Source organism: Oryza brachyantha, chromosome 5 (genome assembly GCF_000231095.2).
Source record: "Oryza brachyantha chromosome 5, ObraRS2, whole genome shotgun sequence".
Lineage (NCBI taxonomy): Eukaryota > Viridiplantae > Streptophyta > Magnoliopsida > Poales > Poaceae > Oryza > Oryza brachyantha.
In genome coordinates, this window is record NC_023167.2 from 9971759 (window position 1) to 9978201 (window position 6443).

Sequence of the window (6443 nt, forward strand, 5' to 3'; positions counted from 1 at the left end):
TAAGGACCGGTTCGTAGGAAACCCTAGAAGTTATTTCCGTGCTAACCACAAGCCAGAATGGGCAACAGTGGGATTTGGAGTGTAATTGCGAACTATTCGACGTACCCAGACAAGGTTGAGCGTGATGGAGTATGGATGGGAGTCATGGTGTAACGATGGCCTATGCTGCTTCCGGATTCACCTACGCATAAGAGGGGGCTGCCCGACTTGGTTTAAAGGAGGGGGCGAAGCCTGAAGTGTGGTGCGATTGAATAGGAAGGGTTATGCGACGGGTCCTATCATAGTTCCCTTTTCGGTATGCCATGGTGGTATGTCGGCGCACGTTCAAGTGTAGTGGGACTATGTCTTGTGGGTACAGTACTACATCTCTGATCAGAGAAAAATCTATTCGAATAGCCGTGCCCACGGTTAAGGGCGAGCTGCCAGCTTCACTGGGATTAGTTGAACCTTTAATGACCTGGGTGAACTGGCTTTCGCTTGGGACTACTGCAACGTGGTGTAACGTTGAGTAGTGGTTGGACCTGTTGCAACGTGGTGTAACGTTGGACAGTGTTATGGTATTTTACAACTGTTATTTACTTATCCTTTAATGCATTTAATTACCTTTATTCAGTTTAATCTCTGTTATTTATTTAAGTGCTGCTCTATTGCAACTAGCCCTAAGCCTGTCCTTGGTGATCCTTATGCATCATTTATTACCCTCTTTTCTATGCTACTTGTTGAGTACGGTGGTTTGTGCTCAGCCTTGCCCAATTTCCCCTTCCAAAGTTAGAAGTGGAATCCGATGGAGGTGACTCTCAGGAGTGAGCTGGTCTGCCATCGAAGCTTTGCCTGTGGACGGGAGCCGTACCCGCTGGAGCTAGTCTATCTTCCTTTCTGCTGCATTTTTTTCGTTAGAATAAGTGTTATTTTTAGTTGTTTCTAAGAACGATGGTTATGTAATCAACATTGTCTTTTTGTGTATCCTGGCTGGTCCTGGACAGGGATTTTTAATACACAATTAAGTTTATAAATTCGTGTGAGGAATTTCTGGACGTGACAGTGCTATTGGATTTGGTCGATGTGATGAGCTCGACAGTAGTAGCTGCCCTGATCTAACAATTACAGTTTGAGCGTCGACAGTGGTCAGATCTACGTGCAGCTAGCTTTGTCCTCTGTTCCTCCTCCTTCCCTGCTCCATGCACATGTTAACATGCACATAGGATCAAGATAAGAAATTAACATCTATGAGATCAAGATGTCGACTAGGTACCACTCTATAAGAAATTACTATGTACACATTAACTATGTACATAGGTGGCACGACATGGCTCGATAGGTACCACTATGTACCTAGGATCAAAATGTCGACTAGAGTGAGGGCGAATAGAAAATATAAGAATTAACCTAACCAAATTCTATCATATGTTACTAGGCTTGGTTATGGGTGGACATGAAATAATCAACTAAATTTAGTTTTGCAAGACTAGGGCGATATGAGATCAAGTTACCTCTAGAAAGGTAAGTTTGCAACAAGTAAATGAGACAAAGATAACCAAATTTTTTATCTAATGTTCGGAAGTTCGTCGGCTTCCCACTCACCAGTGAGGTGAGCCCAACTTCACTGCTCAAATCACCAAGCTTCTGAACCCTTTCATCAAGGGATTGTCAAGGTAAGAGCCGTTCTTGAAGTGGTGTATAAAAACCTTGATGCTATTCTTTTTCCACATCGGAGATCGTGAATGCCAAGCCACTCACAAAAAAACCTCCTCAACAAACTCCTTCGGAGAGATCTCTGAGCAACTCCACCAAGCCATCTAGGAGGTGGCGACCTCCAAGAGTAAAAAGAAGCAAACCAAGTTTGTGGATGGTCAAGTGCCACACTAACTCAGTCAATTATGCAATGCACTTATCTTGGCAACAACGTACTCTCCAATAACCAAAATGGAGTAAATGAGCTTAAGAATGAGAGTGAATGCAAGGAGATGAATGGAAATAATTGGGGTGCCAAGCAAAACCTCCTTGCAGTAGGCGCGCGGGGGGGGGGGGGGGGTAATACCTTCCAGCCGCTCAACTAGCCATTTAGGGGAAGAAATCCCTAGCCTCAGCTGCTTGATATATGGTATTATCGCCATAGGGAGGTTGATCAAATACATCACCTAGGCAACAACCAAAAAACTAGCATTATGGTGCATTTAATGCACCTGACGACCATAGGTGGCTTGCTCTAACAAGAGGCGACTAAGCTGAGGCCATGTTAGATCTGTTGAGGACGTGTCTAACCAGCAAAAATCTAACTGCGAAGAGGGGCGCGGTCGGAACAACCCCCAACAGTTAGCCATCAACAGCTAGCAAAGATGACACACACATGGCCTGATCGGATAGGAGTTTGCAGTTAGACTAGGGGTCATCTGCCAGTCTGGTTGGCCTGAAAGTCATGGTTAGACTGACCCTAGATAGACGTCAGGAGCCAATACAATGCACCTCGTGCATATGCAATAATGTGGCATAATGATCATCTGTTCACCAATAGTACCAACCCACTTGATAGTTTGACAAAGCTAAACAATAAGTCAAGCAAATATTTGACTTCCCATCACTTCAATCGGTACAAATACAATCGCTAGACTTTTCACCTTTGCTTCGTAGCTTTCCATCATCAATTTTAACCGGTGGTCACCCATCCTTGGCATCCATCTCATGTACCTAGCTCATATACTATATCTCAAACAAATGGTTAGTATAATAGTTGGTTTGTCATTAATTCCTAAAATTTGCTTGACACCATCTCGGATCTCTCCCCGCACCCTAGATCTGCCATGATCCCATGGGTCTAAGCGGTGGTGGTGACCTTGGTTTCGGCATCCGGTGAGCAGCAACAGCTTCTAAATCTAACACCTATAAGCCCGGTCTTCAATCCTCGGAAGGAAGTGCCAACTTCAAATCCAGCACCAGATCTGGCACTGAACATGTCTTTATTACTAGTAAGAATTGCATTGATCATCCGAGTGATATTTTCATTTGTAACAATTATTGCACATAAATTAAATTTTATTCTGGTGTAACATATGCCTGCTTTTCATATGTGGCTGTGGACTTGTATATTGTTTGCCTCCATATATAATTATTTTAGTATTACTAGCTATAGCCACTTTCTTCGTCAGGTCATAAATATGTCATTCTGAACATTGATATGGTTTACGAAATATAATTTTGACTGTTAACATATATCTATATTACTATAAACATTGATAGTGGTGGTGGCAGTGAATCTGCCACCATCACCAACCCCTTGTATTTTTTTTTATCTATACACTATTTGAAAAGAAAAAATAATGGTGGATTCTATATATTAACCGTTCCCACTAACTTTACTCATCATGAGAAGAAAAGAACCGTGTCATTAATAGACCCATATGTCAATAACAAATATATGTAACAATTAAATATGACATAGAAAAAAATGATGTTAATAACATATTATGATATTTTTTAAAATTAAATCCTGTTGCAACGCACATGCAATGTGGTAGTTACAAAAATGTTCGAAAGCCCAATAATTATAATGTTGCACAAATGTTTTTCAAGTATAATTTTACACAACCGATTTTCATGCATCAAATCTAAAACATTACTATAAACTACATTATCAATGCCCCAAAACATAATGTTTTCAAATTGAAGGGTTAAAAGATTAACTTACAAATAGATCAAGAAAGAAAACATTGTAAATATCAAACCCTTATTCATTTATTCTCTCTTTCCCTAAACAATAGATTTCTAGGGACAAATTTGAAGAACCGAATGTCCAGATTCATACTAAGAAGTTTTTTTTAATCGAGGGAGTTTATATTTATGTTTGCGCAAATGTTTATGCTTGACATGGTGTGCTACTCACGTCGCCATTTTGACCAAGCAGGACTGACACGATTCCACTGCGTGATTTGTTTGCGCAATTCTCGAGCAGATAGTGCATGAGAGACCGGCCTGGTCCAAAACACAATAAATGGAGAGACATGCATGCATGCATGAGAATCGAGATCATCTCAGCATAGTGTGTGTCGTTGCTGGGGAAAATTAAACAAATCAAAAATAAAAAAAATTAAACTAATCGAGAAGAAACCCTAGCTAGCTTAATTAGCTAGCTACCTAACCCTAAGAAACAAAGCGATCGATGAGTAGACGATCGAGATTATAATCGATCCATCGAGGAGAGGCTTAGCTCGACGTGAATGTTTGTTTGGGGAGACATTCACGTGGGCACTACGTCTCCTAATTATCGTGTGTTAGCTTCGATCTCTCTTGTTTGGTCAAATTCCTATGCAGCCATTAATTAGCTAGCTATTTGAGCTTAATTAATTGAACCTGTGTGACTCTGTGTGTACGTGTTAATTAATTTATGTATATAAGAGTGTAACTAAAAAAATATTTAATCTTGTACGTAGCTAGCTTGCTAGCTAGCTCGGTCCTCAGTGGATGATCTGTTTTTCACCTAGTAGCTACTACTGGTACTATTATTCCATCTAGTTGCATGCATGTTTTTGTTTCTATTGGAGCTCATCGTCCTTAACTTTGGCGATTGTTTCACGTCAAAAGTTTCTTGTTTGGTAGCTACAGGAAAAAAGTCTAGAACAAAACTAGCTAATTTTACAGTATGAAAAACATGCCCATACACCATCCATTCCGTATTACGAGATTTTCTAACGTTGCTTAAATTCATATGGATACTAATAATAAATCTAGATACATATACAAAATAAATATGTTAATTCATAGATCAATGTGATTAGGACCGAAAGTCGTATAATGTGGAATAGAGGGCATATAAGATTGAAGTACTACAATCTCAATCATATATATTTGCTCGTCATTTAAGACTTTATGAGAATCAGAGCTAAAAACCACCTAAGAGCAGGGCTAATAATATAGCCATCAAACCGGCTGTAAGGCTGGTCTCAATAAAGGTTTCATGAAGGTGTCATGCACATTAATTAGGTGACATATCAGCAAAAAAAGAGAATATTTGCATGAAACTATGAGGAGAGAGATGGAATTAGTTTCATGGCCATGGAACATTTTTACACCGTTACCAAATCCTTGATAACACAGTGAAGCTTACATTGAGGGGTTTAACACGTTTCATGCAATCAAACACTTTATGCATGCAATCAAACTTTCAGCAGTAATTAAATGCTTTATTTAGCTTTGGATATGGTACAATGAAACGTTGTATTGTGAGTAGTTATTTCATGCATCATTTCATTGAGTTAGCTATTTTGAAAACTGTGTATTGAAATAGAGCCTTGAGATTGGCCTAAGACTCCTTGCGGATTTCTCTCAGCCCATCCATATAGTAGTTAGTTGTTCATCAGTAATACATGACCTACTTGTTTCTCTCATAGAGTTTCTTTGTTCTTGTGCCTGAACTGGCTATAAGCTTACAACCCGCTTCTCTCCTTTTTCTCTTCCCATCTCTCCTCCGTCTGATAATTTAGCCGACTTATAACCTACTATTATACTTGCTCTAATTAAAAAAACTAGAAAAATATGCTCGAATTTCATGAAGAACCAAATAACCTTTACAAGTATTTTCTCTTCCTAAAAATAATATAAGAATTTTGATACACATATAAAAATATGTTGATAATAGATTATACGTGTCAAATCAAGATCTTTGTGTATAGGAGACAGTCCTCTGTCATAGTAGAACGGAATCTTGTTTCCGCATGCCCATCCTTTTCACAATATATATTTCTTGATTTTAGTAGTACATTTCAACTGGACTTTGAATTATACATTCAAGCATTTATAATTTCTTGTCTTATGCATATATATATATATATACATATATATATATATTATTGTCGTATGTATAGTACACTGAAGTGACTAAACAACAGATCCTGTGTATGACATGACATCTTCATTGACAAAAATAAAACAAATAGGAGAATCAGTACTATTCCTACCCCATAAATAAACAGGTTTCTCTTGGATAGCTAACTAATACTGTACGAACATTAATTATTTTTAGTAGTGCTAGCTAGTGAAATGCTCCGTCGACAGCAAATCTCTATGTTTTGTCTTAAGAGCTTTTTTACCTTTCTAGAAAAAGTATCTTAACGTACCATTATTTTTTATGTAAAAAGTATGATACCTTGAGATACCAAAAATTTATATTAAAATTCTTTGTATCTTGAGATACTTTTTAAGGATGATAAAAAAGTCATTTTCTTAAGTATATACTTTCTCCGGTTAAAAATATTTATCGTTTAGGATAAAATTTGATCAAACTTCTAAAATTTCACTATGGATAATTTCTTAAATGGCTAATTAATAGAATGGTTAATTTAAATACAAGATGAACGATACACATAGATTTTACTCCAAAAGTTATACTATCATGTCATCAACTTGTTAGATTTTATAAATTAAATTTAATACTAAATTACATGTCGGAATTT